The sequence below is a fragment of the Schistocerca nitens genome, chromosome 9 (genome assembly GCF_023898315.1).
Source record: "Schistocerca nitens isolate TAMUIC-IGC-003100 chromosome 9, iqSchNite1.1, whole genome shotgun sequence".
Classification (NCBI taxonomy): Eukaryota; Metazoa; Arthropoda; class Insecta; order Orthoptera; family Acrididae; genus Schistocerca; species Schistocerca nitens.
The window spans coordinates 147,082,261-147,109,870 of NC_064622.1; the positions used below are offsets into that span (position 1 = coordinate 147,082,261).

Below are 27,610 nucleotides of genomic sequence, written 5' to 3' on the forward strand. Positions count from 1 at the left end.
GTGCGGAGCAGACCATATCCATGGAAACAATAACAGTATAACAAATTAGTGAGAAAAAAAAAATCCGTCCAATGGATCTGTAAACTTAAATTCTGCCATCACTTAAAGCAATAGTGAGAAAATTTTGAAACTGGTCTTGATACTGTCGCAATTTCTTAATCGCATAGTACTCTTCGATGAGGTACATCTGATAATCGTGTAGCGTTGGCGTTGTATGGGCGAGCATGTAATAGACGAACTGGCCCATGAGCCAGACATAACTATTATTCTTAGATTGAGGATAAAGCTGCCAGTCTGGTTGGAGCGCGTCATAAAGTTGAATGGAAGAATCCGACGTCCTATTAATGACAGCGAGTTTCTTTCGTGTCCACTGCCATATTTGTGTTTGATCCCGGCAGTGGAAGAGATGCGGCAGCGTTTCCACTAAGTTACACTTCTCACAAAACGGGGTGGGCCGCAGCTTGATTTTGTGCAATTTCTCTCCAGTGGGAATCACCTCATTGACAGCGTCATACCAAACAGATCGAACTCTGGAGCGAAGGAGCGGATAACTAATGTTCTTCCATACATTTCTCCAGTTTTTGCCTAAATATTTCTTCTCAATTGGGTTATCCAGCTGCCGTTTAGTAAGAGCACGATAGGTCGCCGCCGTGTTGAACGGATGCGGGTTGTCCTGAACATAGCTGAGCTCCACATAATACCGCCGGATATAGCCAAGCTCAGGATGAATGTGTCCCACAGGCGTTGGCGCAGACATATCCTTTGGACGTAAGGTGTTGAAAAGCCGTTCCGTGAGACTATTTGGGTTACCGTGTAGTATGCGGGAAGTACGAGTTAAAAAAGTCGCCACACATTGGGATTCAACGTCTTTGACGCCTAAGCCACCTCGGGAACGAAGTAACGAGGTAGCTTTAAAGGAAACTTTAAAGATGTCCCCTCGCCAGACATACCAGCAAGCAAGTGCTAAAATTTTTTTCGCAATGGCTGTCGGGATTGGTAAAACAGCGGCAGTGTGATAGAGCTTACTGAAAACGTAACTATTAATAAACTGTGCCCTCTGCATCCGGTCTAAAGACCGCATGTTATGTTCTTTGATCACCGCACGTAAGATGGTAAGCTTGCGTTCCCAATTCACGTGGAGCATGGTCTGGGGGTTCGGTGATATAACCAGGCCGAGATGCCACAGGTCTTCGGACTTGTCCAACCAAGAAATATCGATGGAGTGGGGGTTGCGACCTAACGGCATGATGTTGGACTTTCGCTCATTAAGTCTAGCGCCACAAGCGACAGAGTACTGATGGACAATCCGACGAACTGACCCCAGCTCTTCGGTGTTAGTAATAAGCACACTGATATCGTCGGCATAGGCGTGGCAGACCGTTTTTGTGTTTAACGTTTGCAACCCGTGTAAAGTTACGTAAAACTTTTTAAGAAGTGGCTCTATAGCGATCGAGAATAGCGTCATAGAAAGGGGGCACCCTTGTCGCACTGCCTGTCGTATGGGCACGGGGGCGGTTAACTGGCCGTTAACCTTCACGCGTGAAGACGTTCCGCAGATACATTTCTGAATAAGCTGCCGAAAACGCTGGTTGAATCCCATCTGACTCATTGTGCGCAATAAAAAGCCGTGATTAACTCTATCAAACGCCTTATCAAAGTCGAGAAACAATAACGCCAAATCAGTGTTGGTAATCCAAGTTAAATAAGTCAGGTCGCGATATTCACACAGGGCATTTAACATCGATCGACCACTGACTGCACTCGTCTGATAAGGGCCAAGTACTTTGCCAAGAAGTACTTTAAGCCTGGTGTTTATAATCCTAGTCAAGATCTTAAAATCGGAGTTAAGCAACGTAATTGGCCGAAAGTCATTTAACATAGTCGGATTGGATGTTTTAGGAACCGGGACAACCATTCCTTCCGTGAACTGCGGGGGGAAGGCAGCATGCGATAACAGTTCGTTATACATGGCGGTCAATTCGTCGCCGATCACATCCCAGAACCGTGAATAAAATTCGACCGGCAAGCCGTCTAAGCCGGCGGCTTTGTTCTTGGCAGCGCACGCAAGGATGGACTTAACTTCAGAGTTTGTGACATTGGCCAAGAGAGCAGCGTTATCATCCTGATCGACCGTGGAGGCGATGTCGTTTAAAAAATCGTCCCCCGCGGATAGATCGGTATCTGACGCGGAATAATGTTGTCGAAAATAATTGAAAACATGCGTCTTGATAGCACCCTGCTCATTGTACAGATTCCCGCCAGCATCCTTCAGATGAGCAATAATTTTTTGTTTACCACGTTTGGTTTCCCGTATGAGATGGAATAACGATGCGGACTCGCGGGCGACGTCATCAGAAGAGCGCGATCGTACCCGATTGCCAACAAGTGTTTCACGAACCAAAGCAGTAATTTTTGCTTTGATACGCTTGATGCGGAGCAGGTTGTCGGACAAAGCAGAGGGATCGCTGTACAACTGGCGTAAACCGAGGAAATAAAATTCGAGAGACCGTTTCCTCCAATAAGCCCTGGTCCTGGCAAACTGGCAAATACATTTCTTAATCCGCGGCTTAACAAACTCCGTCCACCAAAGAACGCGCTCCCTATACCGAGCTTGCCTCAGGAGGCACTGCTGCCAGGTGTCAACGAGGCAACGCCGTAAGTCCGCGTCATCTAGCAGCGAGACATTCAGCTGCCACGGGCCGCGTCCCAAAAAGGTGTTCTGACGCACATGCCGAATCGTGATATGGTATGCGGAGTGGTCACTAAAACTGAGCGGCCAAAGTTCACAATCACGAATGGTATGTAAAAGATCTTGAGAAACATAAAACCTATCCAGACGGCTAGAAGAAGCAGCGCTCACATAGGTGTATCCCATCGTGGGTGGTCGAAGGTGACACCAACTATCTTGTAAATGCAGTCCATCCGTTAACATTAGTAGCTCGGGACAAAAATTAAAATTCGGACTTTGATCTTCTTTGCGTAAAACGCAGTTGAAATCCCCACCCAGGATGATCTTCAGACGCACGTTTGTCAATAAGGGCACAACTTCAGCCCTAAAAAAATCACTTCTGTCCCTTCTGCCAGCGGACCCTGTCGGGGCGTACACGTTCAGGAGAAGCAAATCCTGTAACTGGGCGGCAATGCCGCGTCCCGTGTCTAAAATCGCTGTAGGTTGGTAAGCGATGCCAGCTTTGAATAAAATCGCAGTGCCCGCCTCAGTGCCAAGATTTAATATGGCATCATACCCAGGTATGTCTCCAACCTTGGGTGACACAACTTCTTGGAAGAAAACTATATCTATATCGGCGGCATATAGATAGTCGGTCAAGCATTTAAGTTTGACATCGGATGCGATCCTATTTAAATTAACTGTGGCAAGTTTATAATCTTGCATGGTGGGGATAGAAAGGGTCCGGTTTATTCACTTTCGTCTGCCCAAGACGTCTCAGCTGGCGTATCCTGATGGCCAGTATCCATCAGCTCAGAATTCGGACGGTCGACATGCATCTCCATATCGGCCTCCCCCACGTGGCGCGCGACGGAACCCATTTCATCTGTGGCGCCGCGTTCACTGCCGTCTTTTCGAATCTGCTTTATAGTGCGCTGCAATTTCTTTTCCAGAGTGCGGATCTCCTCCTCACTCTGCTTTCGTGCCGACCGCTTAGATTTCCCAGTTCTTGGGGGAGGTGCGTCGGCGTCAGAAACGGTTTTGACGTCCGTCAAGAGGCTGTGTGTAGAGCCTTCCTCAGATAGGGCACTGCCGAGAGGGAGGGGTGTGGGGGGCGCAACGTCAGGGGGGCAAGAAACGCGCGACCTGTCGCCACCATCCGACAACTGTTTCAGCTCGACGGACGTAGTTGGAGTAGGGACGGGAGTCGGCCCTGCATGGTCGGCACGAAGGCCGACAGTCGGGGAAACCTGCAGGTGTGCAGCGTGGCTGTCGATATCGGGGACATCACTACGAACGGGACATTCGGGGGTTGCCGCACAGTTGTTTACAATGACCGCACCGGCGTCTGGGGTCACCGCAGCCGGTTGGTGGAGCGTCGGTTGTGTCGTAGGCGACTCCATCAATGTCTGCGCGTAAGACAACCGATTGCCATCGTGCCCATCGAGAGGTGTAAGACGATGTTGCATTCCTCGGCGACCCGCCCGGACACGGGGACAAGCAGATTTTAAATGGTCGGTAGAACCACAAATTACGCAAGTTCGCGGTTGTCCTTCGTACATCACAAGCGCTCGAAAACCCTGCACCAAAATGTTGGACGGGATGTGCTTCGTCAAATCAATTTTCGCATTCCGAACGCCGTTAACAACATTGAAATGTTTGTAACCCCTCCATTGCTCGGCATGTATTTGCAAGACATTACCGTAGGGAGACAAAGCTTGCCGAATTCTATCGAAGCTAACTTCGAAAGGCAGATTAAATATACGGACAGTTCGTAGCCCTAGTCCAGCATGACTAACGGATACTTTACAAATTTCGCCTTTAGAATTCACAAAATCCGCCGTGCCGTCCGTGAGGGTCATAATACGAACGCAAGGATCGTCACTAATCAATTTTACATAAACAGCGTTCGCAAGAAAATCATACGAAAACCCAAGAACTTCGTCATCTCGCAGTCCCAATCGATCGTAAAACCAGTCAACGAGTTCGTGAACCTGTGGTCGTGCAAAACCATACGGAAATCCAAATCGTAGCGTGTAACGTCTCAACTCATCTTCCATCACCTTCTTGAAGTAGTACTTACAGTACCAACAGCTGCGAGCGCCCTGAAGCACAGGCGAAGCGACCACTACCGCACGTCTGCACACGGCCGCGGCCGCGGCGGAACTGAGGGTTATGGGCCCAGCACGCTTCCACTGCGCCACTCTGCTGCGTGGAGCCGTCCGCGCTCTTCGGTGCGTGACATGGGACACTTGGAAAGCGTTGTCTGCGTCGGTTTCCCGCGCCTACCGTTTAATTAAGTGCGTAACATCTCTCAGCTTGACTTGTCTCGACTTTGCTCGACTGACGCTGCGCTGACGCTTGCACGAAGCGATATTTACCGCAATCGTCTCGAGATGCAGCTGCGAGATGCTCAGGATTAACATTGCACTCCACGAAGGTGGAGACATTCGAATCCACTGCCTAGCTACGCGCCCGCAACTAACAAATGCCGACCCTGCCAGGATTCGAACCTGGAATCTTCTGATCCGTAGTCAGACGCGTTATCCGTTGCGCTACAGGGCCACTGTTTGCGTTTTCTACCACGAGGCGGGTGCACATCGCAAAGCAACGTGTTCTCCGTGGCTCGGCAACTGCATGTCGTCCACTGACAACGGCGGCGCGGCCACTCTGGTCTTGCGCACTCTGCAGGGAGCTGCCAAGGAAGGCACCTCTCCTCCAGCTGCTCGGCCACGGTGCGCCTGCACGGCTTAGAGCTTGCCACACATCTGCCCTCGCTGTTGGACAGGTAGCAGAAGGCAAGGCGCGCGTTTTTCTGCATTTTTTTCGGCGAGGACAAGCGGTTGATATGCTTGTAAGTGTAGCATATGAAGCAAGAATCGAATGAGGCATTCGTAGACAGGTGCTAAATTCGCAGTATGGCCGCAGGTGACGATCTTATGACGGGTGTGCAGCCACAACAGGTTGGCAGCAAAGTGAGTATCGCTAACTGAAAGCTCTCTGCTGTATCCCCAGTGGCGCAATTGGTTAGCGCACGGTACTTATAAGGCAGTAGCCGTGAGCAATGCCGGGGATGTGAGTTCGAGCCTCACCTGGGGCATACTTTTATTTCGTAGCAGCTGACTCTGAAAGCATCGGGACGCGAGAGTTGAGATGTATCACCTGCTTGAGAAACATAAGTGTGCGTGCATTATAGTCACCGATCGCGTGTTCCTCGGTAGTATAGTGGTTAGTATCCCCGCCTGTCACGCGGGAGACCGGGGTTCGATTCCCCGCCGGGGAGGTGCGATTTTTATATCGCGAAAGTTGCACGCGTGGCCCGAAAGGACATTAACGTTGCGATCAAGGAATGTAGTTACTGCAAAATCGTAAGAAAGTCTGCGTCTTAGGAAGTGTTTCTCGCATTCTTCACACGACGTCGTCGTTTCACGACTTACAGGGGTTGCTGTTGACGCTGAACCAGCTCACCCCAGGCTTAATGATCGAGCTCGAGGCACCCAAGAAAAAGAATAATTTTAGCAGAGCGTGGTTTCGATCCACGGACCTCTGGGTTATTTTTTTTTTTTTTTGTTTTTTTGTTTTTTTTTTTTTGTTTTGTAATGCACGTGAGTGCTAGGCAGCCGGCGGCAAGGTGGGCAGGGGTCGCAATCCTGAGGCCTGGCCACGATGTCACCGCCATACCCTGCACCCATTTGCATCGTTTTGTGATGTGAATTTATAGTTCGATATTTATTATTACATTTTGTTTAATTTGTAATGGGGCGTCATGTGTGTTTATAAATATAACAGAATGTTAAAATGAAATCCATGTCTGGCCGTAGGATTACGCAGCACAGTATGAAATCCAGCACAGCAGGTACTCAAAGTTGGTCTTCGCGTAGAAATAATTTTCCCAGTTTCCATGTCGTTGATAAGTATTGTGCATTCGGTTTCCCGATGGGTGAGTGTGGATTGCTGCTTCTCAAAACCCTGAGCATGCCATGCATTGGAAGATGCGCGCTGGTAACGTGGTGACACCATAGAGCAGGGACGTGCCAAACAACCAGTTCCCGTATTGTAAAGCCTCTTGATAGGAGGAATAGAAGCTGCTGGAAACTCCTGGTTCGTACTAAATCTGCGTGCAGCTTTGATGAAAAATAATGCGAAATGAAAGTAAACAAATGAGGAGCCTCTTCTGGGTGTCGCTCTGCGGAACCAAAAGTAAAGTGCTGTCATTTGAAAATGAAAAGGAACTCCAAAAAACAATTAAATGTTCGAGGCCGAGTGCACCGTGCACTCAGTACCGCCGTTTGACCCATGATGCAAATCACCCACAGCTGATGGTGCGGAGCAGACCATATCCATGGAAACAATAACAGTATAACAAATTAGTGAGAAAAAAAAAATCCGTCCAATGGATCTGTAAACTTAAATTCTGCCATCACTTAAAGCAATAGTGAGAAAATTTTGAAACTGGTCTTGATACTGTCGCAATTTCTTAATCGCATAGTACTCTTCGATGAGGTACATCTGATAATCGTGTAGCGTTGGCGTTGTATGGGCGAGCATGTAATAGACGAACTGGCCCATGAGCCAGACATAACTATTATTCTTAGATTGAGGATAAAGCTGCCAGTCTGGTTGGAGCGCGTCATAAAGTTGAATGGAAGAATCCGACGTCCTATTAATGACAGCGAGTTTCTTTCGTGTCCACTGCCATATTTGTGTTTGATCCCGGCAGTGGAAGAGATGCGGCAGCGTTTCCACTAAGTTACACTTCTCACAAAACGGGGTGGGCCGCAGCTTGATTTTGTGCAATTTCTCTCCAGTGGGAATCACCTCATTGACAGCGTCATACCAAACAGATCGAACTCTGGAGCGAAGGAGCGGATAACTAATGTTCTTCCATACATTTCTCCAGTTTTTGCCTAAATATTTCTTCTCAATTGGGTTATCCAGCTGCCGTTTAGTAAGAGCACGATAGGTCGCCGCCGTGTTGAACGGATGCGGGTTGTCCTGAACATAGCTGAGCTCCACATAGTACCGCCGGATATAGCCAAGCTCAGGATGAATGTGTCCCACAGGCGTTGGCGCAGACATATCCTTTGGACGTAAGGTGTTGAAAAGCCGTTCCGTGAGACTATTTGGGTTACCGTGTAGTATGCGGGAAGTACGAGTTAAAAAAGTCGCCACACATTGGGATTCAACGTCTTTGACGCCTAAGCCACCTCGGGAACGAAGTAACGAGGTAGCTTTAAAGGAAACTTTAAAGATGTCCCCTCGCCAGACATACCAGCAAGCAAGTGCTAAAATTTTTTTCGCAATGGCTGTCGGGATTGGTAAAACAGCGGCAGTGTGATAGAGCTTACTGAAAACGTAACTATTAATAAACTGTGCCCTCTGCATCCGGTCTAAAGACCGCATGTTATGTTCTTTGATCACCGCACGTAAGATGGTAAGCTTGCGTTCCCAATTCACGTGGAGCATGGTCTGGGGGTTCGGTGATATAACCAGGCCGAGATGCCACAGGTCTTCGGACTTGTCCAACCAAGAAATATCGATGGAGTGGGGGTTGCGACCTAACGGCATGATGTTGGACTTTCGCTCATTAAGTCTAGCGCCACAAGCGACAGAGTACTGATGGACAATCCGACGAACTGACCCCAGCTCTTCGGTGTTAGTAATAAGCACACTGATATCGTCGGCATAGGCGTGGCAGACCGTTTTTGTGTTTAACGTTTGCAACCCGTGTAAAGTTACGTAAAACTTTTTAAGAAGTGGCTCTATAGCGATCGAGAATAGCGTCATAGAAAGGGGGCACCCTTGTCGCACTGCCTGTCGTATGGGCACGGGGGCGGTTAACTGGCCGTTAACCTTCACGCGTGAAGACGTTCCGCAGATACATTTCTGAATAAGCTGCCGAAAACGCTGGTTGAATCCCATCTGACTCATTGTGCGCAATAAAAAGCCGTGATTAACTCTATCAAACGCCTTATCAAAGTCGAGAAACAATAACGCCAAATCAGTGTTGGTAATCCAAGTTAAATAAGTCAGGTCGCGATATTCACACAGGGCATTTAACATCGATCGACCACTGACTGCACTCGTCTGATAAGGGCCAAGTACTTTGCCAAGAAGTACTTTAAGCCTGGTGTTTATAATCCTAGTCAAGATCTTAAAATCGGAGTTAAGCAACGTAATTGGCCGAAAGTCATTTAACATAGTCGGATTGGATGTTTTAGGAACCAGGACAACCATTCCTTCCGTGAACTGCGGGGGGAAGGCAGCATGCGATAACAGTTCGTTATACATGGCGGTCAATTCGTCGCCGATCACATCCCAGAACCGTGAATAAAATTCGACCGGCAAGCCGTCTAAGCCGGCGGCTTTGTTCTTGGCAGCGCACGCAAGGATGGACTTAACTTCAGAGTTTGTGACATTGGCCAAGAGAGCAGCGTTATCATCCTGATCGACCGTGGAGGCGATGTCGTTTAAAAAATCGTCCCCCGCGGATAGATCGGTATCTGACGCGGAATAATGTTGTCGAAAATAATTGAAAACATGCGTCTTGATAGCACCCTGCTCATTGTACAGATTCCCGCCAGCATCCTTCAGATGAGCAATAATTTTTTGTTTACCACGTTTGGTTTCCCGTATGAGATGGAATAACGATGCGGACTCGCGGGCGACGTCATCAGAAGAGCGCGATCGTACCCGATTGCCAACAAGTGTTTCACGAACCAAAGCAGTAATTTTTGCTTTGATACGCTTGATGCGGAGCAGGTTGTCGGACAAAGCAGAGGGATCGCTGTACAACTGGCGTAAACCGAGGAAATAAAATTCGAGAGACCGTTTCCTCCAATAAGCCCTGGTCCTGGCAAACTGGCAAATACATTTCTTAATCCGCGGCTTAACAAACTCCGTCCACCAAAGAACGCGCTCCCTATACCGAGCTTGCCTCAGGAGGCACTGCTGCCAGGTGTCAACGAGGCAACGCCGTAAGTCCGCGTCATCTAGCAGCGAGACATTCAGCTGCCACGGGCCGCGTCCCAAAAAGGTGTTCTGACGCACATGCCGAATCGTGATATGGTATGCGGAGTGGTCACTAAAACTGAGCGGCCAAAGTTCACAATCACGAATGGTATGTAAAAGATCTTGAGAAACATAAAACCTATCCAGACGGCTAGAAGAAGCAGCGCTCACATAGGTGTATCCCATCGTGGGTGGTCGAAGGTGACACCAACTATCTTGTAAATGCAGTCCATCCGTTAACATTAGTAGCTCGGGACAAAAATTAAAATTCGGACTTTGATCTTCTTTGCGTAAAACGCAGTTGAAATCCCCACCCAGGATGATCTTCAGACGCACGTTTGTCAATAAGGGCACAACTTCAGCCCTAAAAAAATCACTTCTGTCCCTTCTGCCAGCGGACCCTGTCGGGGCGTACACGTTCAGGAGAAGCAAATCCTGTAACTGGGCGGCAATGCCGCGTCCCGTGTCTAAAATCGCTGTAGGTTGGTAAGCGATGCCAGCTTTGAATAAAATCGCAGTGCCCGCCTCAGTGCCAAGATTTAATATGGCATCATACCCAGGTATGTCTCCAACCTTGGGTGACACAACTTCTTGGAAGAAAACTATATCTATATCGGCGGCATATAGATAGTCGGTCAAGCATTTAAGTTTGACATCGGATGCGATCCTATTTAAATTAACTGTGGCAAGTTTATAATCTTGCATGGTGGGGATAGAAAGGGTCCGGTTTATTCACTTTCGTCTGCCCAAGACGTCTCAGCTGGCGTATCCTGATGGCCAGTATCCATCAGCTCAGAATTCGGACGGTCGACATGCATCTCCATATCGGCCTCCCCCACGTGGCGCGCGACGGAACCCATTTCATCTGTGGCGCCGCGTTCACTGCCGTCTTTTCGAATCTGCTTTATAGTGCGCTGCAATTTCTTTTCCAGAGTGCGGATCTCCTCCTCACTCTGCTTTCGTGCCGACCGCTTAGATTTCCCAGTTCTTGGGGGAGGTGCGTCGGCGTCAGAAACGGTTTTGACGTCCGTCAAGAGGCTGTGTGTAGAGCCTTCCTCAGATAGGGCACTGCCGAGAGGGAGGGGTGTGGGGGGCGCAACGTCAGGGGGGCAAGAAACGCGCGACCTGTCGCCACCATCCGACAACTGTTTCAGCTCGACGGACGTAGTTGGAGTAGGGACGGGAGTCGGCCCTGCATGGTCGGCACGAAGGCCGACAGTCGGGGAAACCTGCAGGTGTGCAGCGTGGCTGTCGATATCGGGGACATCACTACGAACGGGACATTCGGGGGTTGCCGCACAGTTGTTTACAATGACCGCACCGGCGTCTGGGGTCACCGCAGCCGGTTGGTGGAGCGTCGGTTGTGTCGTAGGCGACTCCATCAATGTCTGCGCGTAAGACAACCGATTGCCATCGTGCCCATCGAGAGGTGTAAGACGATGTTGCATTCCTCGGCGACCCGCCCGGACACGGGGACAAGCAGATTTTAAATGGTCGGTAGAACCACAAATTACGCAAGTTCGCGGTTGTCCTTCGTACATCACAAGCGCTCGAAAACCCTGCACCAAAATGTTGGACGGGATGTGCTTCGTCAAATCAATTTTCGCATTCCGAACGCCGTTAACAACATTGAAATGTTTGTAACCCCTCCATTGCTCGGCATGTATTTGCAAGACATTACCGTAGGGAGACAAAGCTTGCCGAATTCTATCGAAGCTAACTTCGAAAGGCAGATTAAATATACGGACAGTTCGTAGCCCTAGTCCAGCATGACTAACGGATACTTTACAAATTTCGCCTTTAGAATTCACAAAATCCGCCGTGCCGTCCGTGAGGGTCATAATACGAACGCAAGGATCGTCACTAATCAATTTTACATAAACAGCGTTCGCAAGAAAATCATACGAAAACCCAAGAACTTCGTCATCTCGCAGTCCCAATCGATCGTAAAACCAGTCAACGAGTTCGTGAACCTGTGGTCGTGCAAAACCATACGGAAATCCAAATCGTAGCGTGTAACGTCTCAACTCATCTTCCATCACCTTCTTGAAGTAGTACTTACAGTACCAACAGCTGCGAGCGCCCTGAAGCACAGGCGAAGCGACCACTACCGCACGTCTGCACACGGCCGCGGCCGCGGCGGAACTGAGGGTTATGGGCCCAGCACGCTTCCACTGCGCCACTCTGCTGCGTGGAGCCGTCCGCGCTCTTCGGTGCGTGACATGGGACACTTGGAAAGCGTTGTCTGCGTCGGTTTCCCGCGCCTACCGTTTAATTAAGTGCGTAACATCTCTCAGCTTGACTTGTCTCGACTTTGCTCGACTGACGCTGCGCTGACGCTTGCACGAAGCGATATTTACCGCAATCGTCTCGAGATGCAGCTGCGAGATGCTCAGGATTAACATTGCACTCCACGAAGGTGGAGACATTCGAATCCACTGCCTAGCTACGCGCCCGCAACTAACAAAATGCCGACCCTGCCAGGATTCGAACCTGGAATCTTCTGATCCGTAGTCAGACGCGTTATCCGTTGCGCAACAGGGCCACTGTTTGCGTTTTCTACCACGAGGCGGGTGCACATCGCAAAGCAACGTGTTCTCCGTGGCTCGGCAACTGCATGTCGTCCACTGACAACGGCGGCGCGGCCACTCTGGTCTTGCGCACTCTGCAGGGAGCTGCCAAGGAAGGCACCTCTCCTCCAGCTGCTCGGCCACGGTGCGCCTGCACGGCTTAGAGCTTGCCACACATCTGCCCTCGCTGTTGGACAGGTAGCAGAAGGCAAGGCGCGCGTTTTTCTGCATTTTTTTCGGCGAGGACAAGCGGTTGATATGCTTGTAAGTGTAGCATATGAAGCAAGAATCGAATGAGGCATTCGTAGACAGGTGCTAAATTCGCAGTATGGCCGCAGGTGACGATCTTATGACGGGTGTGCAGCCACAACAGGTTGGCAGCAAAGTGAGTATCGCTAACTGAAAGCTCTCTGCTGTAGCCCCAGTGGCGCAATTGGTTAGCGCACGGTACTTATAAGGCAGTAGCCGTGAGCAATGCCGGGGTTGTGAGTTCGAGCCTCACCTGGGGCATACTTTTATTTCGTAGCAGCTGACTCTGAAAGCATCGGGAAGCGAGAGTTGAGATGTATCACCTGCTTGAGAAACATAAGTGTGCGTGCATTATAGTCACCGATCGCGTGTTCCTCGGTAGTATAGTGGTTAGTATCCCCGCCTGTCACGCGGGAGACCGGGGTTCGATTCCCCGCCGGGGAGGTGCGATTTTTATATCTCGAAAGTTGCACGCGTGGCCCGAAAGGACATTAACGTTGCGATCAAGGAATGTAGTTACTGCAAAATCGTAAGAAAGTCTGCGTCTTAGGAAGTGTTTCTCGCATTCTTCACACGACGTCGTCGTTTCACGACTTACAGGGGTTGCTGTTGACGCTGAACCAGCTCACCCCAGGCTTAATGATCGAGCTCGAGGCACCCAAGAAAAAGAATAATTTTAGCAGAGCGTGGTTTCGATCCACGGACCTCTGGGTTATGGGCCCAGCACGCTTCCACTGCGCCACTCTGCTGCGTGGAGCCGTCCGCGCTCTTCGGTGCGTGACATGGGACACTTGGAAAGCGTTGTCTGCGTCGGTTTCCCGCGCCTACCGTTTAATTAAGTGCGTAACATCTCTCAGCTTGACTTGTCTCGACTTTGCTCGACTGACGCTACGCTGACGCTTGCACGAAGCGATATTTACCGCAATCGTCTCGAGATGCAGCTGCGAGATGCTCAGGATTAACATTGCACTCCACGAAGGTGGAGACATTCGAATCCACTGCCTAGCTACGCGCCCGCAACTAACAAAATGCCGACCCTGCCAGGATTCGAACCTGGAATATTCTGATCCGTAGTCAGACGCGTTATCCGTTGCGCCACAGGGCCACTGTTTGCGTTTTCTACCACGAGGCGGGTGCACATCGCAAAGCAACGTGTTCTCCGTGGCTCGGCAACTGCATGTCGTCCACTGACAACGGCGGCGCGGCCACTCTGGTCTTGCGCACTCTGCAGGGAGCTGCCAAGGAAGGCACCTCTCCTCCAGCTGCTCGGCCACGGTGCGCCTGCACGGCTTAGAGCTTGCCACACATCTGCCCTCGCTGTTGGACAGGTAGCAGAAGGCAAGGCGCGCGTTTTTCTGCATTTTTTTCGGCGAGGACAAGCGGTTGATATGCTTGTAAGTGTAGCATATGAAGCAAGAATCGAATGAGGCATTCGTAGACAGGTGCTAAATTCGCAGTATGGCCGCAGGTGACGATCTTATGACGGGTGTGCAGCCACAACAGGTTGGCAGCAAAGTGAGTATCGCTAACTGAAAGCTCTCTGCTGTAGCCCCAGTGGCGCAATTGGTTAGCGCACGGTACTTATAAGGCAGTAGCCGTGAGCAATGCCGGGGTTGTGAGTTCGAGCCTCACCTGGGGCATACTTTTATTTCGTAGCAGCTGACTCTGAAAGCATCGGGACGCGAGAGTTGAGATGTATCACCTGCTTGAGAAACATAAGTGTGCGTGCATTATAGTCACCGATCGCGTGTTCCTCGGTAGTATAGTGGTTAGTATCCCCGCCTGTCACGCGGGAGACCGGGGTTCGATTCCCCGCCGGGGAGGTGCGATTTTTATATCTCGAAAGTTGCACGCGTGGCCCGAAAGGACATTAACGTTGCGATCAAGGAATGTAGTTACTGCAAAATCGTAAGAAAGTCTGCGTCTTAGGAAGTGTTTCCCGCATTCTTCACACGACGTCGTCGTTTCACGACTTACAGGGGTTGCTGTTGACGCTGAACCAGCTCACCCCAGGCTTAATGATCGAGCTCGAGGCACCCAAGAAAAAGAATAATTTTAGCAGAGCGTGGTTTCGATCCACGGACCTCTGGGTTATGGGCCCAGCACGCTTCCACTGCGCCACTCTGCTGCGTGGAGCCGTCCGCGCTCTTCGGTGCGTGACATGGGACACTTGGAAAGCGTTGTCTGCGTCGGTTTCCCGCGCCTACCGTTTAATTAAGTGCGTAACATCTCTCAGCTTGACTTGTCTCGACTTTGCTCGACTGACGCTACGCTGACGCTTGCACGAAGCGATATTTACCGCAATCGTCTCGAGATGCAGCTGCGAGATGCTCAGGATTAACATTGCACTCCACGAAGGTGGAGACATTCGAATCCACTGCCTAGCTACGCGCCCGCAACTAACAAAATGCCGACCCTGCCAGGATTCTAACCTGGAATCTTCTGATCCGTAGTCAGACGCGTTATCCGTTGCGCCACAGGGCCACTGTTTGCGTTTTCTACCACGAGGCGGGTGCACATCGCAAAGCAACGTGTTCTCCGTGGCTCGGCAACTGCATGTCGTCCACTGACAACGGCGGCGCGGCCACTCTGGTCTTGCGCACTCTGCAGGGAGCTGCCAAGGAAGGCACCTCTCCTCCAGCTGCTCGGCCACGGTGCGCCTGCACGGCTTAGAGCTTGCCACACATCTGCCCTCGCTGTTGGACAGGTAGCAGAAGGCAAGGCGCGCGTTTTTCTGCATTTTTTTCGGCGAGGACAAGCGGTTGATATGCTTGTAAGTGTAGCATATGAAGCAAGAATCGAATGAGGCATTCGTAGACAGGTGCTAAATTCGCAGTATGGCCGCAGGTGACGATCTTATGACGGGTGTGCAGCCACAACAGGTTGGCAGCAAAGTGAGTATCGCTAACTGAAAGCTCTCTGCTGTAGCCCCAGTGGCGCAATTGGTTAGCGCACGGTACTTATAAGGCAGTAGCCGTGAGCAATGCCGGGGTTGTGAGTTCGAGCCTCACCTGGGGCATACTTTTATTTCGTAGCAGCTGACTCTGAAAGCATCGGGACGCGAGAGTTGAGATGTATCACCTGCTTGAGAAACATAAGTGTGCGTGCATTATAGTCACCGATCGCGTGTTCCTCGGTAGTATAGTGGTTAGTATCCCCGCCTGTCACGCGGGAGACCGGGGTTCGATTCCCCGCCGGGGAGGTGCGATTTTTATATCTCGAAAGTTGCACGCGTGGCCCGAAAGGACATTAACGTTGCGATCAAGGAATGTAGTTACTGCAAAATCGTAAGAAAGTCTGCGTCTTAGGAAGTGTTTCTCGCATTCTTCACACGACGTCGTCGTTTCACGACTTACAGGGGTTGCTGTTGACGCTGAACCAGCTCACCCCAGGCTTAATGATCGAGCTCGAGGCACCCAAGAAAAAGAATAATTTTAGCAGAGCGTGGTTTCGATCCACGGACCTCTGGGTTATGGGCCCAGCACGCTTCCACTGCGCCACTCTGCTGCGTGGAGCCGTCCGCGCTCTTCGGTGCGTGACATGGGACACTTGGAAAGCGTTGTCTGCGTCGGTTTCCCGCGCCTACCGTTTAATTAAGTGCGTAACATCTCTCAGCTTGACTTGTCTCGACTTTGCTCGACTGACGCTACGCTGACGCTTGCACGAAGCGATATTTACCGCAATCGTCTCGAGATGCAGCTGCGAGATGCTCAGGATTAACATTGCACTCCACGAAGGTGGAGACATTCGAATCCACTGCCTAGCTACGCGCCCGCAACTAACAAAATGCCGACCCTGCCAGGATTCGAACCTGGAATCTTCTGATCCGTAGTCAGACGCGTTATCCGTTGCGCCACAGGGCCACTGTTTGCGTTTTCTACCACGAGGCGGGTGCACATCGCAAAGCAACGTGTTCTCCGTGGCTCGGCAACTGCATGTCGTCCACTGACAACGGCGGCGCGGCCACTCTGGTCTTGCGCACTCTGCAGGGAGCTGCCAAGGAAGGCACCTCTCCTCCAGCTGCTCGGCCACGGTGCGCCTGCACGGCTTAGAGCTTGCCACACATCTGCCCTCGCTGTTGGACAGGTAGCAGAAGGCAAGGCGCGCGTTTTTCTGCATTTTTTTCGGCGAGGACAAGCGGTTGATATGCTTGTAAGTGTAGCATATGAAGCAAGAATCGAATGAGGCATTCGTAGACAGGTGCTAAATTCGCAGTATGGCCGCAGGTGACGATCTTATGACGGGTGTGCAGCCACAACAGGTTGGCAGCAAAGTGAGTATCGCTAACTGAAAGCTCTCTGCTGTAGCCCCAGTGGCGCAATTGGTTAGCGCACGGTACTTATAAGGCAGTAGCCGTGAGCAATGCCGGGGTTGTGAGTTCGAGCCTCACCTGGGGCATACTTTTATTTCGTAGCAGCTGACTCTGAAAGCATCGGGACGCGAGAGTTGAGATGTATCACCTGCTTGAGAAACATAAGTGTGCGTGCATTATAGTCACCGATCGCGTGTTCCTCGGTAGTATAGTGGTTAGTATCCCCGCCTGTCACGCGGGAGACCGGGGTTCGATTCCCCGCCGGGGAGGTGCGATTTTTATATCTCGAAAGTTGCACGCGTGGCCCGAAAGGACATTAACGTTGCGATCAAGGAATGTAGTTACTGCAAAATCGTAAGAAAGTCTGCGTCTTAGGAAGTGTTTCTCGCATTCTTCACACGACGTCGTCGTTTCACGACTTACAGGGGTTGCTGTTGACGCTGAACCAGCTCACCCCAGGCTTAATGATCGAGCTCGAGGCACCCAAGAAAAAGAATAATTTTAGCAGAGCGTGGTTTCGATCCACGGACCTCTGGGTTATGGGCCCAGCACGCTTCCACTGCGCCACTCTGCTGCGTGGAGCCGTCCGCGCTCTTCGGTGCGTGACATGGGACACTTGGAAAGCGTTGTCTGCGTCGGTTTCCCGCGCCTACCGTTTAATTAAGTGCGTAACATCTCTCAGCTTGACTTGTCTCGACTTTGCTCGACTGACGCTACGCTGACGCTTGCACGAAGCGATATTTACCGCAATCGTCTCGAGATGCAGCTGCGAGATGCTCAGGATTAACATTGCACTCCACGAAGGTGGAGACATTCGAATCCACTGCCTAGCTACGCGCCCGCAACTAACAAAATGCCGACCCTGCCAGGATTCGAACCTGGAATCTTCTGATCCGTAGTCAGACGCGTTATCCGTTGCGCCACAGGGCCACTGTTTGCGTTTTCTACCACGAGGCGGGTGCACATCGCAAAGCAACGTGTTCTCCGTGGCTCGGCAACTGCATGTCGTCCACTGACAACGGCGGCGCGGCCACTCTGGTCTTGCGCACTCTGCAGGGAGCTGCCAAGGAAGGCACCTCTCCTCCAGCTGCTCGGCCACGGTGCGCCTGCACGGCTTAGAGCTTGCCACACATCTGCCCTCGCTGTTGGACAGGTAGCAGAAGGCAAGGCGCGCGTTTTTCTGCATTTTTTTCGGCGAGGACAAGCGGTTGATATGCTTGTAAGTGTAGCATATGAAGCAAGAATCGAATGAGGCATTCGTAGACAGGTGCTAAATTCGCAGTATGGCCGCAGGTGACGATCTTATGACGGGTGTGCAGCCACAACAGGTTGGCAGCAAAGTGAGTATCGCTAACTGAAAGCTCTCTGCTGTAGCCCCAGTGGCGCAATTGGTTAGCGCACGGTACTTATAAGGCAGTAGCCGTGAGCAATGCCGGGGTTGTGAGTTCGAGCCTCACCTGGGGCATACTTTTATTTCGTAGCAGCTGACTCTGAAAGCATCGGGACGCGAGAGTTGAGATGTATCACCTGCTTGAGAAACATAAGTGTGCGTGCATTATAGTCACCGATCGCGTGTTCCTCGGTAGTATAGTGGTTAGTATCCCCGCCTGTCACGCGGGAGACCGGGGTTCGATTCCCCGCCGGGGAGGTGCGATTTTTATATCTCGAAAGTTGCACGCGTGGCCCGAAAGGACATTAACGTTGCGATCAAGGAATGTAGTTACTGCAAAATCGTAAGAAAGTCTGCGTCTTAGGAAGTGTTTCTCGCATTCTTCACACGACGTCGTCGTTTCACGACTTACAGGGGTTGCTGTTGACGCTGAACCAGCTCACCCCAGGCTTAATGATCGAGCTCGAGGCACCCAAGAAAAAGAATAATTTTAGCAGAGCGTGGTTTCGATCCACGGACCTCTGGGTTATGGGCCCAGCACGCTTCCACTGCGCCACTCTGCTGCGTGGAGCCGTCCGCGCTCTTCGGTGCGTGACATGGGACACTTGGAAAGCGTTGTCTGCGTCGGTTTCCCGCGCCTACCGTTTAATTAAGTGCGTAACATCTCTCAGCTTGACTTGTCTCGACTTTGCTCGACTGACGCTACGCTGACGCTTGCACGAAGCGATATTTACCGCAATCGTCTCGAGATGCAGCTGCGAGATGCTCAGGATTAACATTGCACTCCACGAAGGTGGAGACATTCGAATCCACTGCCTAGCTACGCGCCCGCAACTAACAAAATGCCGACCCTGCCAGGATTCGAACCTGGAATCTTCTGATCCGTAGTCAGACGCGTTATCCGTTGCGCCACAGGGCCACTGTTTGCGTTTTCTACCACGAGGCGGGTGCACATCGCAAAGCAACGTGTTCTCCGTGGCTCGGCAACTGCATGTCGTCCACTGACAACGGCGGCGCGGCCACTCTGGTCTTGCGCACTCTGCAGGGAGCTGCCAAGGAAGGCACCTCTCCTCCAGCTGCTCGGCCACGGTGCGCCTGCACGGCTTAGAGCTTGCCACACATCTGCCCTCGCTGTTGGACAGGTAGCAGAAGGCAAGGCGCGCGTTTTTCTGCATTTTTTTCGGCGAGGACAAGCGGTTGATATGCTTGTAAGTGTAGCATATGAAGCAAGAATCGAATGAGGCATTCGTAGACAGGTGCTAAATTCGCAGTATGGCCGCAGGTGACGATCTTATGACGGGTGTGCAGCCACAACAGGTTGGCAGCAAAGTGAGTATCGCTAACTGAAAGCTCTCTGCTGTAGCCCCAGTGGCGCAATTGGTTAGCGCACGGTACTTATAAGGCAGTAGCCGTGAGCAATGCCGGGGTTGTGAGTTCGAGCCTCACCTGGGGCATACTTTTATTTCGTAGCAGCTGACTCTGAAAGCATCGGGACGCGAGAGTTGAGATGTATCACCTGCTTGAGAAACATAAGTGTGCGTGCATTATAGTCACCGATCGCGTGTTCCTCGGTAGTATAGTGGTTAGTATCCCCGCCTGTCACGCGGGAGACCGGGGTTCGATTCCCCGCCGGGGAGGTGCGATTTTTATATCTCGAAAGTTGCACGCGTGGCCCGAAAGGACATTAACGTTGCGATCAAGGAATGTAGTTACTGCAAAATCGTAAGAAAGTCTGCGTCTTAGGAAGTGTTTCTCGCATTCTTCACACGACGTCGTCGTTTCACGACTTACAGGGGTTGCTGTTGACGCTGAACCAGCTCACCCCAGGCTTAATGATCGAGCTCGAGGCACCCAAGAAAAAGAATAATTTTAGCAGAGCGTGGTTTCGATCCACGGACCTCTGGGTTATGGGCCCAGCACGCTTCCACTGCGCCACTCTGCTGCGTGGAGCCGTCCGCGCTCTTCGGTGCGTGACATGGGACACTTGGAAAGCGTTGTCTGCGTCGGTTTCCCGCGCCTACCGTTTAATTAAGTGCGTAACATCTCTCAGCTTGACTTGTCTCGACTTTGCTCGACTGACGCTACGCTGACGCTTGCACGAAGCGATATTTACCGCAATCGTCTCGAGATGCAGCTGCGAGATGCTCAGGATTAACATTGCACTCCACGAAGGTGGAGACATTCGAATCCACTGCCTAGCTACGCGCCCGCAACTAACAAAATGCCGACCCTGCCAGGATTCGAACCTGGAATCTTCTGATCCGTAGTCAGACGCGTTATCCGTTGCGCCACAGGGCCACTGTTTGCGTTTTCTACCACGAGGCGGGTGCACATCGCAAAGCAACGTGTTCTCCGTGGCTCGGCAACTGCATGTCGTCCACTGACAACGGCGGCGCGGCCACTCTGGTCTTGCGCACTCTGCAGGGAGCTGCCAAGGAAGGCACCTCTCCTCCAGCTGCTCGGCCACGGTGCGCCTGCACGGCTTAGAGCTTGCCACACATCTGCCCTCGCTGTTGGACAGGTAGCAGAAGGCAAGGCGCGCGTTTTTCTGCATTTTTTTCGGCGAGGACAAGCGGTTGATATGCTTGTAAGTGTAGCATATGAAGCAAGAATCGAATGAGGCATTCGTAGACAGGTGCTAAATTCGCAGTATGGCCGCAGGTGACGATCTTATGACGGGTGTGCAGCCACAACAGGTTGGCAGCAAAGTGAGTATCGCTAACTGAAAGCTCTCTGCTGTAGCCCCAGTGGCGCAATTGGTTAGCGCACGGTACTTATAAGGCAGTAGCCGTGAGCAATGCCGGGGTTGTGAGTTCGAGCCTCACCTGGGGCATACTTTTATTTCGTAGCAGCTGACTCTGAAAGCATCGGGACGCGAGAGTTGAGATGTATCACCTGCTTGAGAAACATAAGTGTGCGTGCATTATAGTCACCGATCGCGTGTTCCTCGGTAGTATAGTGGTTAGTATCCCCGCCTGTCACGCGGGAGACCGGGGTTCGATTCCCCGCCGGGGAGGTGCGATTTTTATATCTCGAAAGTTGCACGCGTGGCCCGAAAGGACATTAACGTTGCGATCAAGGAATGTAGTTACTGCAAAATCGTAAGAAAGTCTGCGTCTTAGGAAGTGTTTCTCGCATTCTTCACACGACGTCGTCGTTTCACGACTTACAGGGGTTGCTGTTGACGCTGAACCAGCTCACCCCAGGCTTAATGATCGAGCTCGAGGCACCCAAGAAAAAGAATAATTTTAGCAGAGCGTGGTTTCGATCCACGGACCTCTGGGTTATGGGCCCAGCACGCTTCCACTGCGCCACTCTGCTGCGTGGAGCCGTCCGCGCTCTTCGGTGCGTGACATGGGACACTTGGAAAGCGTTGTCTGCGTCGGTTTCCCGCGCCTACCGTTTAATTAAGTGCGTAACATCTCTCAGCTTGACTTGTCTCGACTTTGCTCGACTGACGCTGCGCTGACGCTTGCACGAAGCGATATTTACCGCAATCGTCTCGAGATGCAGCTGCGAGATGCTCAGGATTAACATTGCACTCCACGAAGGTGGAGACATTCGAATCCACTGCCTAGCTACGCGCCCGCAACTAACAAAATGCCGACCCTGCCAGGATTCGAACCTGGAATCTTCTGATCCGTAGTCAGACGCGTTATCCGTTGCGCAACAGGGCCACTGTTTGCGTTTTCTACCACGAGGCGGGTGCACATCGCAAAGCAACGTGTTCTCCGTGGCTCGGCAACTGCATGTCGTCCACTGACAACGGCGGCGCGGCCACTCTGGTCTTGCGCACTCTGCAGGGAGCTGCCAAGGAAGGCACCTCTCCTCCAGCTGCTCGGCCACGGTGCGCCTGCACGGCTTAGAGCTTGCCACACATCTGCCCTCGCTGTTGGACAGGTAGCAGAAGGCAAGGCGCGCGTTTTTCTGCATTTTTTTCGGCGAGGACAAGCGGTTGATATGCTTGTAAGTGTAGCATATGAAGCAAGAATCGAATGAGGCATTCGTAGACAGGTGCTAAATTCGCAGTATGGCCGCAGGTGACGATCTTATGACGGGTGTGCAGCCACAACAGGTTGGCAGCAAAGTGAGTATCGCTAACTGAAAGCTCTCTGCTGTAGCCCCAGTGGCGCAATTGGTTAGCGCACGGTACTTATAAGGCAGTAGCCGTGAGCAATGCCGGGGTTGTGAGTTCGAGCCTCACCTGGGGCATACTTTTATTTCGTAGCAGCTGACTCTGAAAGCATCGGGACGCGAGAGTTGAGATGTATCACCTGCTTGAGAAACATAAGTGTGCGTGCATTATAGTCACCGATCGCGTGTTCCTCGGTAGTATAGTGGTTAGTATCCCCGCCTGTCACGCGGGAGACCGGGGTTCGATTCCCCGCCGGGGAGGTGCGATTTTTATATCTCGAAAGTTGCACGCGTGGCCCGAAAGGACATTAACGTTGCGATCAAGGAATGTAGTTACTGCAAAATCGTAAGAAAGTCTGCGTCTTAGGAAGTGTTTCTCGCATTCTTCACACGACGTCGTCGTTTCACGACTTACAGGGGTTGCTGTTGACGCTGAACCAGCTCACCCCAGGCTTAATGATCGAGCTCGAGGCACCCAAGAAAAAGAATAATTTTAGCAGAGCGTGGTTTCGATCCACGGACCTCTGGGTTATGGGCCCAGCACGCTTCCACTGCGCCACTCTGCTGCGTGGAGCCGTCCGCGCTCTTCGGTGCGTGACATGGGACACTTGGAAAGCGTTGTCTGCGTCGGTTTCCCGCGCCTACCGTTTAATTAAGTGCGTAACATCTCTCAGCTTGACTTGTCTCGACTTTGCTCGACTGACGCTACGCTGACGCTTGCACGAAGCGATATTTACCGCAATCGTCTCGAGATGCAGCTGCGAGATGCTCAGGATTAACATTGCACTCCACGAAGGTGGAGACATTCGAATCCACTGCCTAGCTACGCGCCCGCAACTAACAAAATGCCGACCCTGCCAGGATTCGAACCTGGAATCTTCTGATCCGTAGTCAGACGCGTTATCCGTTGCGCCACAGGGCCACTGTTTGCGTTTTCTACCACGAGGCGGGTGCACATCGCAAAGCAACGTGTTCTCCGTGGCTCGGCAACTGCATGTCGTCCACTGACAACGGCGGCGCGGCCACTCTGGTCTTGCGCACTCTGCAGGGAGCTGCCAAGGAAGGCACCTCTCCTCCAGGTGCTCGGCCACGGTGCGCCTGCACGGCTTAGAGCTTGCCACACATCTGCCCTCGCTGTTGGACAGGTAGCAGAAGGCAAGGCGCGCGTTTTTCTGCATTTTTTTCGGCGAGGACAAGCGGTTGATATGCTTGTAAGTGTAGCATATGAAGCAAGAATCGAATGAGGCATTCGTAGACAGGTGCTAAATTCGCAGTATGGCCGCAGGTGACGATCTTATGACGGGTGTGCAGCCACAACAGGTTGGCAGCAAAGTGAGTATCGCTAACTGAAAGCTCTCTGCTGTAGCCCCAGTGGCGCAATTGGTTAGCGCACGGTACTTATAAGGCAGTAGCCGTGAGCAATGCCGGGGTTGTGAGTTCGAGCCTCACCTGGGGCATACTTTTATTTCGTAGCAGCTGACTCTGAAAGCATCGGGACGCGAGAGTTGAGATGTATCACCTGCTTGAGAAACATAAGTGTGCGTGCATTATAGTCACCGATCGCGTGTTCCTCGGTAGTATAGTGGTTAGTATCCCCGCCTGTCACGCGGGAGACCGGGGTTCGATTCCCCGCCGGGGAGGTGCGATTTTTATATCTCGAAAGTTGCACGCGTGGCCCGAAAGGACATTAACGTTGCGATCAAGGAATGTAGTTACTGCAAAATCGTAAGAAAGTCTGCGTCTTAGGAAGTGTTTCTCGCATTCTTCACACGACGTCGTCGTTTCACGACTTACAGGGGTTGCTGTTGACGCTGAACCAGCTCACCCCAGGCTTAATGATCGAGCTCGAGGCACCCAAGAAAAAGAATAATTTTAGCAGAGCGTGGTTTCGATCCACGGACCTCTGGGTTATGGGCCCAGCACGCTTCCACTGCGCCACTCTGCTGCGTGGAGCCGTCCGCGCTCTTCGGTGCGTGACATGGGACACTTGGAAAGCGTTGTCTGCGTCGGTTTCCCGCGGCTACCGTTTAATTAAGTGCGTAACATCTCTCAGCTTGACTTGTCTCGACTTTGCTCGACTGACGCTACGCTGACGCTTGCACGAAGCGATATTTACCGCAATCGTCTCGAGATGCAGCTGCGAGATGCTCAGGATTAACATTGCACTCCACGAAGGTGGAGACATTCGAATCCACTGCCTAGCTACGCGCCCGCAACTAACAAAATGCCGACCCTGCCAGGATTCGAACCTGGAATCTTCTGATCCGTAGTCACACGCGTTATCCGTTGCGCCACAGGGCCACTGTTTGCGTTTTCTACCACGAGGCGGGTGCACATCGCAAAGCAACGTGTTCTCCGTGGCTCGGCAACTGCATGTCGTCCACTGACAACGGCGCCGCGGCCACTCTGGTCTTGCGCACTCTGCAGGGAGCTGCCAAGGAAGGCACCTCTCCTCCAGCTGCTCGGCCACGGTGCGCCTGCACGGCTTAGAGCTTGCCACACATCTGCCCTCGCTGTTGGACAGGTAGCAGAAGGCAAGGCGCGCGTTTTTCTGCATTTTTTTCGGCGAGGACAAGCGGTTGATATGCTTGTAAGTGTAGCATATGAAGCAAGAATCGAATGAGGCATTCGTAGACAGGTGCTAAATTCGCAGTATGGCCGCAGGTGACGATCTTATGACGGGTGTGCAGCCACAACAGGTTGGCAGCAAAGTGAGTATCGCTAACTGAAAGCTCTCTGCTGTAGCCCCAGTGGCGCAATTGGTTAGCGCACGGTACTTATAAGGCAGTAGCCGTGAGCAATGCCGGGGTTGTGAGTTCGAGCCTCACCTGGGGCATACTTTTATTTCGTAGCAGCTGACTCTGAAAGCATCGGGACGCGAGAGTTGAGATGTATCACCTGCTTGAGAAACATAAGTGTGCGTGCATTATAGTCACCGATCGCGTGTTCCTCGGTAGTATAGTGGTTAGTATCCCCGCCTGTCACGCGGGAGACCGGGGTTCGATTCCCCGCCGGGGAGGTGCGATTTTTATATCTCGAAAGTTGCACGCGTGGCCCGAAAGGACATTAACGTTGCGATCAAGGAATGTAGTTACTGCAAAATCGTAAGAAAGTCTGCGTCTTAGGAAGTGTTTCTCGCATTCTTCACACGACGTCGTCGTTTCACGACTTACAGGGGTTGCTGTTGACGCTGAACCAGCTCACCCCAGGCTTAATGATCGAGCTCGAGGCACCCAAGAAAAAGAATAATTTTAGCAGAGCGTGGTTTCGATCCACGGACATCTGGGTTATGGGCCCAGCACGCTTCCACTGCGCCACTCTGCTGCGTGGAGCCGTCCGCGCTCTTCGGTGCGTGACATGGGACACTTGGAAAGCGTTGTCTGCGTCGGTTTCCCGCGCCTACCGTTTAATTAAGTGCGTAACATCTCTCAGCTTGACTTGTCTCGACTTTGCTCGACTGACGCTACGCTGACGCTTGCACGAAGCGATATTTACCGCAATCGTCTCGAGATGCAGCTGCGAGATGCTCAGGATTAACATTGCACTCCACGAAGGTGGAGACATTCGAATCCACTGCCTAGCTACGCGCCCGCAACTAACAAAATGCCGACCCTGCCAGGATTCGAACCTGGAATCTTCTGATCCGTAGTCAGACGCGTTATCCGTTGCGCCACAGGGCCACTGTTTGCGTTTTCTACCACGAGGCGGGTGCACATCGCAAAGCAACGTGTTCTCCGTGGCTCGGCAACTGCATGTCGTCCACTGACAACGGCGGCGCGGCCACTCTGGTCTTGCGCACTCTGCAGGGAGCTGCCAAGGAAGGCACCTCTCCTCCAGCTGCTCGGCCACGGTGCGCCTGCACGGCTTAGAGCTTGCCACACATCTGCCCTCGCTGTTGGACAGGTAGCAGAAGGCAAGGCGCGCGTTTTTCTGCATTTTTTTCGGCGAGGACAAGCGGTTGATATGCTTGTAAGTGTAGCATATGAAGCAAGAATCGAATGAGGCATTCGTAGACAGGTGCTAAATTCGCAGTATGGCCGCAGGTGACGATCTTATGACGGGTGTGCAGCCACAACAGGTTGGCAGCAAAGTGAGTATCGCTAACTGAAAGCTCTCTGCTGTAGCCCCAGTGGCGCAATTGGTTAGCGCACGGTACTTATAAGGCAGTAGCCGTGAGCAATGCCGGGGTTGTGAGTTCGAGCCTCACCTGGGGCATACTTTTATTTCGTAGCAGCTGACTCTGAAAGCATCGGGACGCGAGAGTTGAGATGTATCACCTGCTTGAGAAACATAAGTGTGCGTGCATTATAGTCACCGATCGCGTGTTCCTCGGTAGTATAGTGGTTAGTATCCCCGCCTGTCACGCGGGAGACCGGGGTTCGATTCCCCGCCGGGGAGGTGCGATTTTTATATCTCGAAAGTTGCACGCGTGGCCCGAAAGGACATTAACGTTGCGATCAAGGAATGTAGTTACTGCAAAATCGTAAGAAAGTCTGCGTCTTAGGAAGTGTTTCTCGCATTCTTCACACGACGTCGTCGTTTCACGACTTACAGGGGTTGCTGTTGACGCTGAACCAGCTCACCCCAGGCTTAATGATCGAGCTCGAGGCACCCAAGAAAAAGAATAATTTTAGCAGAGCGTGGTTTCGATCCACGGACCTCTGGGTTATGGGCCCAGCACGCTTCCACTGCGCCACTCTGCTGCGTGGAGCCGTCCGCGCTCTTCGGTGCGTGACATGGGACACTTGGAAAGCGTTGTCTGCGTCGGTTTCCCGCGCCTACCGTTTAATTAAGTGCGTAACATCTCTCAGCTTGACTTGTCTCGACTTTGCTCGACTGACGCTACGCTGACGCTTGCACGAAGCGATATTTACCGCAATCGTCTCGAGATGCAGCTGCGAGATGCTCAGGATTAACATTGCACTCCACGAAGGTGGAGACATTCGAATCCACTGCCTAGCTACGCGCCCGCAACTAACAAAATGCCGACCCTGCCAGGATTCGAACCTGGAATCTTCTGATCCGTAGTCAGACGCGTTATCCGTTGCGCCACAGGGCCACTGTTTGCGTTTTCTACCACGAGGCGGGTGCACATCGCAAAGCAACGTGTTCTCCGTGGCTCGGCAACTGCATGTCGTCCACTGACAACGGCGGCGCGGCCACTCTGGTCTTGCGCACTCTGCAGGGAGCTGCCAAGGAAGGCACCTCTCCTCCAGCTAATCGGCCACGGTGCGCCTGCACGGCTTAGAGCTTGCCACACATCTGCCCTCGCTGTT

General features: G+C 52.0%; 48 non-coding genes across 48 annotated transcripts; 24 read left to right on the plus strand and 24 right to left on the minus strand.

The window, feature by feature from the left end:
• Positions 1–5,160: 5,160 nt before the first annotated feature.
• Trnar-acg (transfer RNA arginine (anticodon ACG)) lies at positions 5,161–5,233 on the minus strand. The gene has a single exon. It is a non-coding gene; the product is annotated as a tRNA-Arg (tRNA).
• A 443-nt stretch (positions 5,234–5,676) lies between these two features.
• On the plus strand, positions 5,677–5,768 carry Trnai-uau (transfer RNA isoleucine (anticodon UAU)). Its single transcript is given in 2 exon segments — positions 5,677–5,714; positions 5,733–5,768. It is a non-coding gene; the product is annotated as a tRNA-Ile (tRNA).
• A 111-nt stretch (positions 5,769–5,879) lies between these two features.
• Positions 5,880–5,951, plus strand: Trnad-guc (transfer RNA aspartic acid (anticodon GUC)). Its single transcript has one exon. It is a non-coding gene; the product is annotated as a tRNA-Asp (tRNA).
• Positions 5,952–12,151: 6,200 nt separating this feature from the next.
• Trnar-acg (transfer RNA arginine (anticodon ACG)) lies at positions 12,152–12,224 on the minus strand. Its single transcript has one exon. It is a non-coding gene; the product is annotated as a tRNA-Arg (tRNA).
• Positions 12,225–12,667: 443 nt separating this feature from the next.
• Trnai-uau (transfer RNA isoleucine (anticodon UAU)) lies at positions 12,668–12,759 on the plus strand. The gene is given in 2 exon segments: positions 12,668–12,705; positions 12,724–12,759. It is a non-coding gene; the product is annotated as a tRNA-Ile (tRNA).
• A 111-nt stretch (positions 12,760–12,870) lies between these two features.
• Positions 12,871–12,942, plus strand: Trnad-guc (transfer RNA aspartic acid (anticodon GUC)). The gene has a single exon. It is a non-coding gene; the product is annotated as a tRNA-Asp (tRNA).
• A 233-nt stretch (positions 12,943–13,175) lies between these two features.
• Trnam-cau (transfer RNA methionine (anticodon CAU)) lies at positions 13,176–13,247 on the minus strand. The gene has a single exon. It is a non-coding gene; the product is annotated as a tRNA-Met (tRNA).
• Positions 13,248–13,530: 283 nt separating this feature from the next.
• On the minus strand, positions 13,531–13,603 carry Trnar-acg (transfer RNA arginine (anticodon ACG)). The gene has a single exon. It is a non-coding gene; the product is annotated as a tRNA-Arg (tRNA).
• A 443-nt stretch (positions 13,604–14,046) lies between these two features.
• Trnai-uau (transfer RNA isoleucine (anticodon UAU)) lies at positions 14,047–14,138 on the plus strand. The gene is given in 2 exon segments: positions 14,047–14,084; positions 14,103–14,138. It is a non-coding gene; the product is annotated as a tRNA-Ile (tRNA).
• A 111-nt stretch (positions 14,139–14,249) lies between these two features.
• On the plus strand, positions 14,250–14,321 carry Trnad-guc (transfer RNA aspartic acid (anticodon GUC)). The gene has a single exon. It is a non-coding gene; the product is annotated as a tRNA-Asp (tRNA).
• Positions 14,322–14,554: 233 nt separating this feature from the next.
• Trnam-cau (transfer RNA methionine (anticodon CAU)) lies at positions 14,555–14,626 on the minus strand. The gene has a single exon. It is a non-coding gene; the product is annotated as a tRNA-Met (tRNA).
• Positions 14,627–14,909: 283 nt separating this feature from the next.
• Trnar-acg (transfer RNA arginine (anticodon ACG)) lies at positions 14,910–14,982 on the minus strand. The gene has a single exon. It is a non-coding gene; the product is annotated as a tRNA-Arg (tRNA).
• Positions 14,983–15,425: 443 nt separating this feature from the next.
• On the plus strand, positions 15,426–15,517 carry Trnai-uau (transfer RNA isoleucine (anticodon UAU)). The gene is given in 2 exon segments: positions 15,426–15,463; positions 15,482–15,517. It is a non-coding gene; the product is annotated as a tRNA-Ile (tRNA).
• A 111-nt stretch (positions 15,518–15,628) lies between these two features.
• Positions 15,629–15,700, plus strand: Trnad-guc (transfer RNA aspartic acid (anticodon GUC)). The gene has a single exon. It is a non-coding gene; the product is annotated as a tRNA-Asp (tRNA).
• Positions 15,701–15,933: 233 nt separating this feature from the next.
• Trnam-cau (transfer RNA methionine (anticodon CAU)) lies at positions 15,934–16,005 on the minus strand. Its single transcript has one exon. It is a non-coding gene; the product is annotated as a tRNA-Met (tRNA).
• Positions 16,006–16,288: 283 nt separating this feature from the next.
• Trnar-acg (transfer RNA arginine (anticodon ACG)) lies at positions 16,289–16,361 on the minus strand. The gene has a single exon. It is a non-coding gene; the product is annotated as a tRNA-Arg (tRNA).
• A 443-nt stretch (positions 16,362–16,804) lies between these two features.
• On the plus strand, positions 16,805–16,896 carry Trnai-uau (transfer RNA isoleucine (anticodon UAU)). The gene is given in 2 exon segments: positions 16,805–16,842; positions 16,861–16,896. It is a non-coding gene; the product is annotated as a tRNA-Ile (tRNA).
• A 111-nt stretch (positions 16,897–17,007) lies between these two features.
• Positions 17,008–17,079, plus strand: Trnad-guc (transfer RNA aspartic acid (anticodon GUC)). Its single transcript has one exon. It is a non-coding gene; the product is annotated as a tRNA-Asp (tRNA).
• A 233-nt stretch (positions 17,080–17,312) lies between these two features.
• Trnam-cau (transfer RNA methionine (anticodon CAU)) lies at positions 17,313–17,384 on the minus strand. The gene has a single exon. It is a non-coding gene; the product is annotated as a tRNA-Met (tRNA).
• Positions 17,385–17,667: 283 nt separating this feature from the next.
• Trnar-acg (transfer RNA arginine (anticodon ACG)) lies at positions 17,668–17,740 on the minus strand. Its single transcript has one exon. It is a non-coding gene; the product is annotated as a tRNA-Arg (tRNA).
• A 443-nt stretch (positions 17,741–18,183) lies between these two features.
• On the plus strand, positions 18,184–18,275 carry Trnai-uau (transfer RNA isoleucine (anticodon UAU)). Its single transcript is given in 2 exon segments — positions 18,184–18,221; positions 18,240–18,275. It is a non-coding gene; the product is annotated as a tRNA-Ile (tRNA).
• A 111-nt stretch (positions 18,276–18,386) lies between these two features.
• Trnad-guc (transfer RNA aspartic acid (anticodon GUC)) lies at positions 18,387–18,458 on the plus strand. Its single transcript has one exon. It is a non-coding gene; the product is annotated as a tRNA-Asp (tRNA).
• Positions 18,459–18,691: 233 nt separating this feature from the next.
• Trnam-cau (transfer RNA methionine (anticodon CAU)) lies at positions 18,692–18,763 on the minus strand. The gene has a single exon. It is a non-coding gene; the product is annotated as a tRNA-Met (tRNA).
• Positions 18,764–19,046: 283 nt separating this feature from the next.
• Trnar-acg (transfer RNA arginine (anticodon ACG)) lies at positions 19,047–19,119 on the minus strand. Its single transcript has one exon. It is a non-coding gene; the product is annotated as a tRNA-Arg (tRNA).
• Positions 19,120–19,562: 443 nt separating this feature from the next.
• Positions 19,563–19,654, plus strand: Trnai-uau (transfer RNA isoleucine (anticodon UAU)). Its single transcript is given in 2 exon segments — positions 19,563–19,600; positions 19,619–19,654. It is a non-coding gene; the product is annotated as a tRNA-Ile (tRNA).
• Positions 19,655–19,765: 111 nt separating this feature from the next.
• On the plus strand, positions 19,766–19,837 carry Trnad-guc (transfer RNA aspartic acid (anticodon GUC)). The gene has a single exon. It is a non-coding gene; the product is annotated as a tRNA-Asp (tRNA).
• Positions 19,838–20,070: 233 nt separating this feature from the next.
• Trnam-cau (transfer RNA methionine (anticodon CAU)) lies at positions 20,071–20,142 on the minus strand. The gene has a single exon. It is a non-coding gene; the product is annotated as a tRNA-Met (tRNA).
• Positions 20,143–20,425: 283 nt separating this feature from the next.
• Positions 20,426–20,498, minus strand: Trnar-acg (transfer RNA arginine (anticodon ACG)). Its single transcript has one exon. It is a non-coding gene; the product is annotated as a tRNA-Arg (tRNA).
• A 443-nt stretch (positions 20,499–20,941) lies between these two features.
• Trnai-uau (transfer RNA isoleucine (anticodon UAU)) lies at positions 20,942–21,033 on the plus strand. The gene is given in 2 exon segments: positions 20,942–20,979; positions 20,998–21,033. It is a non-coding gene; the product is annotated as a tRNA-Ile (tRNA).
• Positions 21,034–21,144: 111 nt separating this feature from the next.
• Positions 21,145–21,216, plus strand: Trnad-guc (transfer RNA aspartic acid (anticodon GUC)). The gene has a single exon. It is a non-coding gene; the product is annotated as a tRNA-Asp (tRNA).
• Positions 21,217–21,449: 233 nt separating this feature from the next.
• Positions 21,450–21,521, minus strand: Trnam-cau (transfer RNA methionine (anticodon CAU)). The gene has a single exon. It is a non-coding gene; the product is annotated as a tRNA-Met (tRNA).
• Positions 21,522–21,804: 283 nt separating this feature from the next.
• On the minus strand, positions 21,805–21,877 carry Trnar-acg (transfer RNA arginine (anticodon ACG)). Its single transcript has one exon. It is a non-coding gene; the product is annotated as a tRNA-Arg (tRNA).
• A 443-nt stretch (positions 21,878–22,320) lies between these two features.
• Trnai-uau (transfer RNA isoleucine (anticodon UAU)) lies at positions 22,321–22,412 on the plus strand. The gene is given in 2 exon segments: positions 22,321–22,358; positions 22,377–22,412. It is a non-coding gene; the product is annotated as a tRNA-Ile (tRNA).
• A 111-nt stretch (positions 22,413–22,523) lies between these two features.
• On the plus strand, positions 22,524–22,595 carry Trnad-guc (transfer RNA aspartic acid (anticodon GUC)). Its single transcript has one exon. It is a non-coding gene; the product is annotated as a tRNA-Asp (tRNA).
• Positions 22,596–22,828: 233 nt separating this feature from the next.
• Trnam-cau (transfer RNA methionine (anticodon CAU)) lies at positions 22,829–22,900 on the minus strand. The gene has a single exon. It is a non-coding gene; the product is annotated as a tRNA-Met (tRNA).
• Positions 22,901–23,183: 283 nt separating this feature from the next.
• Trnar-acg (transfer RNA arginine (anticodon ACG)) lies at positions 23,184–23,256 on the minus strand. Its single transcript has one exon. It is a non-coding gene; the product is annotated as a tRNA-Arg (tRNA).
• A 443-nt stretch (positions 23,257–23,699) lies between these two features.
• Positions 23,700–23,791, plus strand: Trnai-uau (transfer RNA isoleucine (anticodon UAU)). The gene is given in 2 exon segments: positions 23,700–23,737; positions 23,756–23,791. It is a non-coding gene; the product is annotated as a tRNA-Ile (tRNA).
• A 111-nt stretch (positions 23,792–23,902) lies between these two features.
• Trnad-guc (transfer RNA aspartic acid (anticodon GUC)) lies at positions 23,903–23,974 on the plus strand. The gene has a single exon. It is a non-coding gene; the product is annotated as a tRNA-Asp (tRNA).
• A 233-nt stretch (positions 23,975–24,207) lies between these two features.
• On the minus strand, positions 24,208–24,279 carry Trnam-cau (transfer RNA methionine (anticodon CAU)). Its single transcript has one exon. It is a non-coding gene; the product is annotated as a tRNA-Met (tRNA).
• A 283-nt stretch (positions 24,280–24,562) lies between these two features.
• Trnar-acg (transfer RNA arginine (anticodon ACG)) lies at positions 24,563–24,635 on the minus strand. Its single transcript has one exon. It is a non-coding gene; the product is annotated as a tRNA-Arg (tRNA).
• Positions 24,636–25,078: 443 nt separating this feature from the next.
• Trnai-uau (transfer RNA isoleucine (anticodon UAU)) lies at positions 25,079–25,170 on the plus strand. The gene is given in 2 exon segments: positions 25,079–25,116; positions 25,135–25,170. It is a non-coding gene; the product is annotated as a tRNA-Ile (tRNA).
• Positions 25,171–25,281: 111 nt separating this feature from the next.
• Positions 25,282–25,353, plus strand: Trnad-guc (transfer RNA aspartic acid (anticodon GUC)). The gene has a single exon. It is a non-coding gene; the product is annotated as a tRNA-Asp (tRNA).
• Positions 25,354–25,586: 233 nt separating this feature from the next.
• On the minus strand, positions 25,587–25,658 carry Trnam-cau (transfer RNA methionine (anticodon CAU)). Its single transcript has one exon. It is a non-coding gene; the product is annotated as a tRNA-Met (tRNA).
• A 283-nt stretch (positions 25,659–25,941) lies between these two features.
• Positions 25,942–26,014, minus strand: Trnar-acg (transfer RNA arginine (anticodon ACG)). The gene has a single exon. It is a non-coding gene; the product is annotated as a tRNA-Arg (tRNA).
• A 443-nt stretch (positions 26,015–26,457) lies between these two features.
• On the plus strand, positions 26,458–26,549 carry Trnai-uau (transfer RNA isoleucine (anticodon UAU)). Its single transcript is given in 2 exon segments — positions 26,458–26,495; positions 26,514–26,549. It is a non-coding gene; the product is annotated as a tRNA-Ile (tRNA).
• Positions 26,550–26,660: 111 nt separating this feature from the next.
• Positions 26,661–26,732, plus strand: Trnad-guc (transfer RNA aspartic acid (anticodon GUC)). Its single transcript has one exon. It is a non-coding gene; the product is annotated as a tRNA-Asp (tRNA).
• Positions 26,733–26,965: 233 nt separating this feature from the next.
• Trnam-cau (transfer RNA methionine (anticodon CAU)) lies at positions 26,966–27,037 on the minus strand. Its single transcript has one exon. It is a non-coding gene; the product is annotated as a tRNA-Met (tRNA).
• A 283-nt stretch (positions 27,038–27,320) lies between these two features.
• Positions 27,321–27,393, minus strand: Trnar-acg (transfer RNA arginine (anticodon ACG)). Its single transcript has one exon. It is a non-coding gene; the product is annotated as a tRNA-Arg (tRNA).
• Positions 27,394–27,610: the final 217 nt, after the last annotated feature.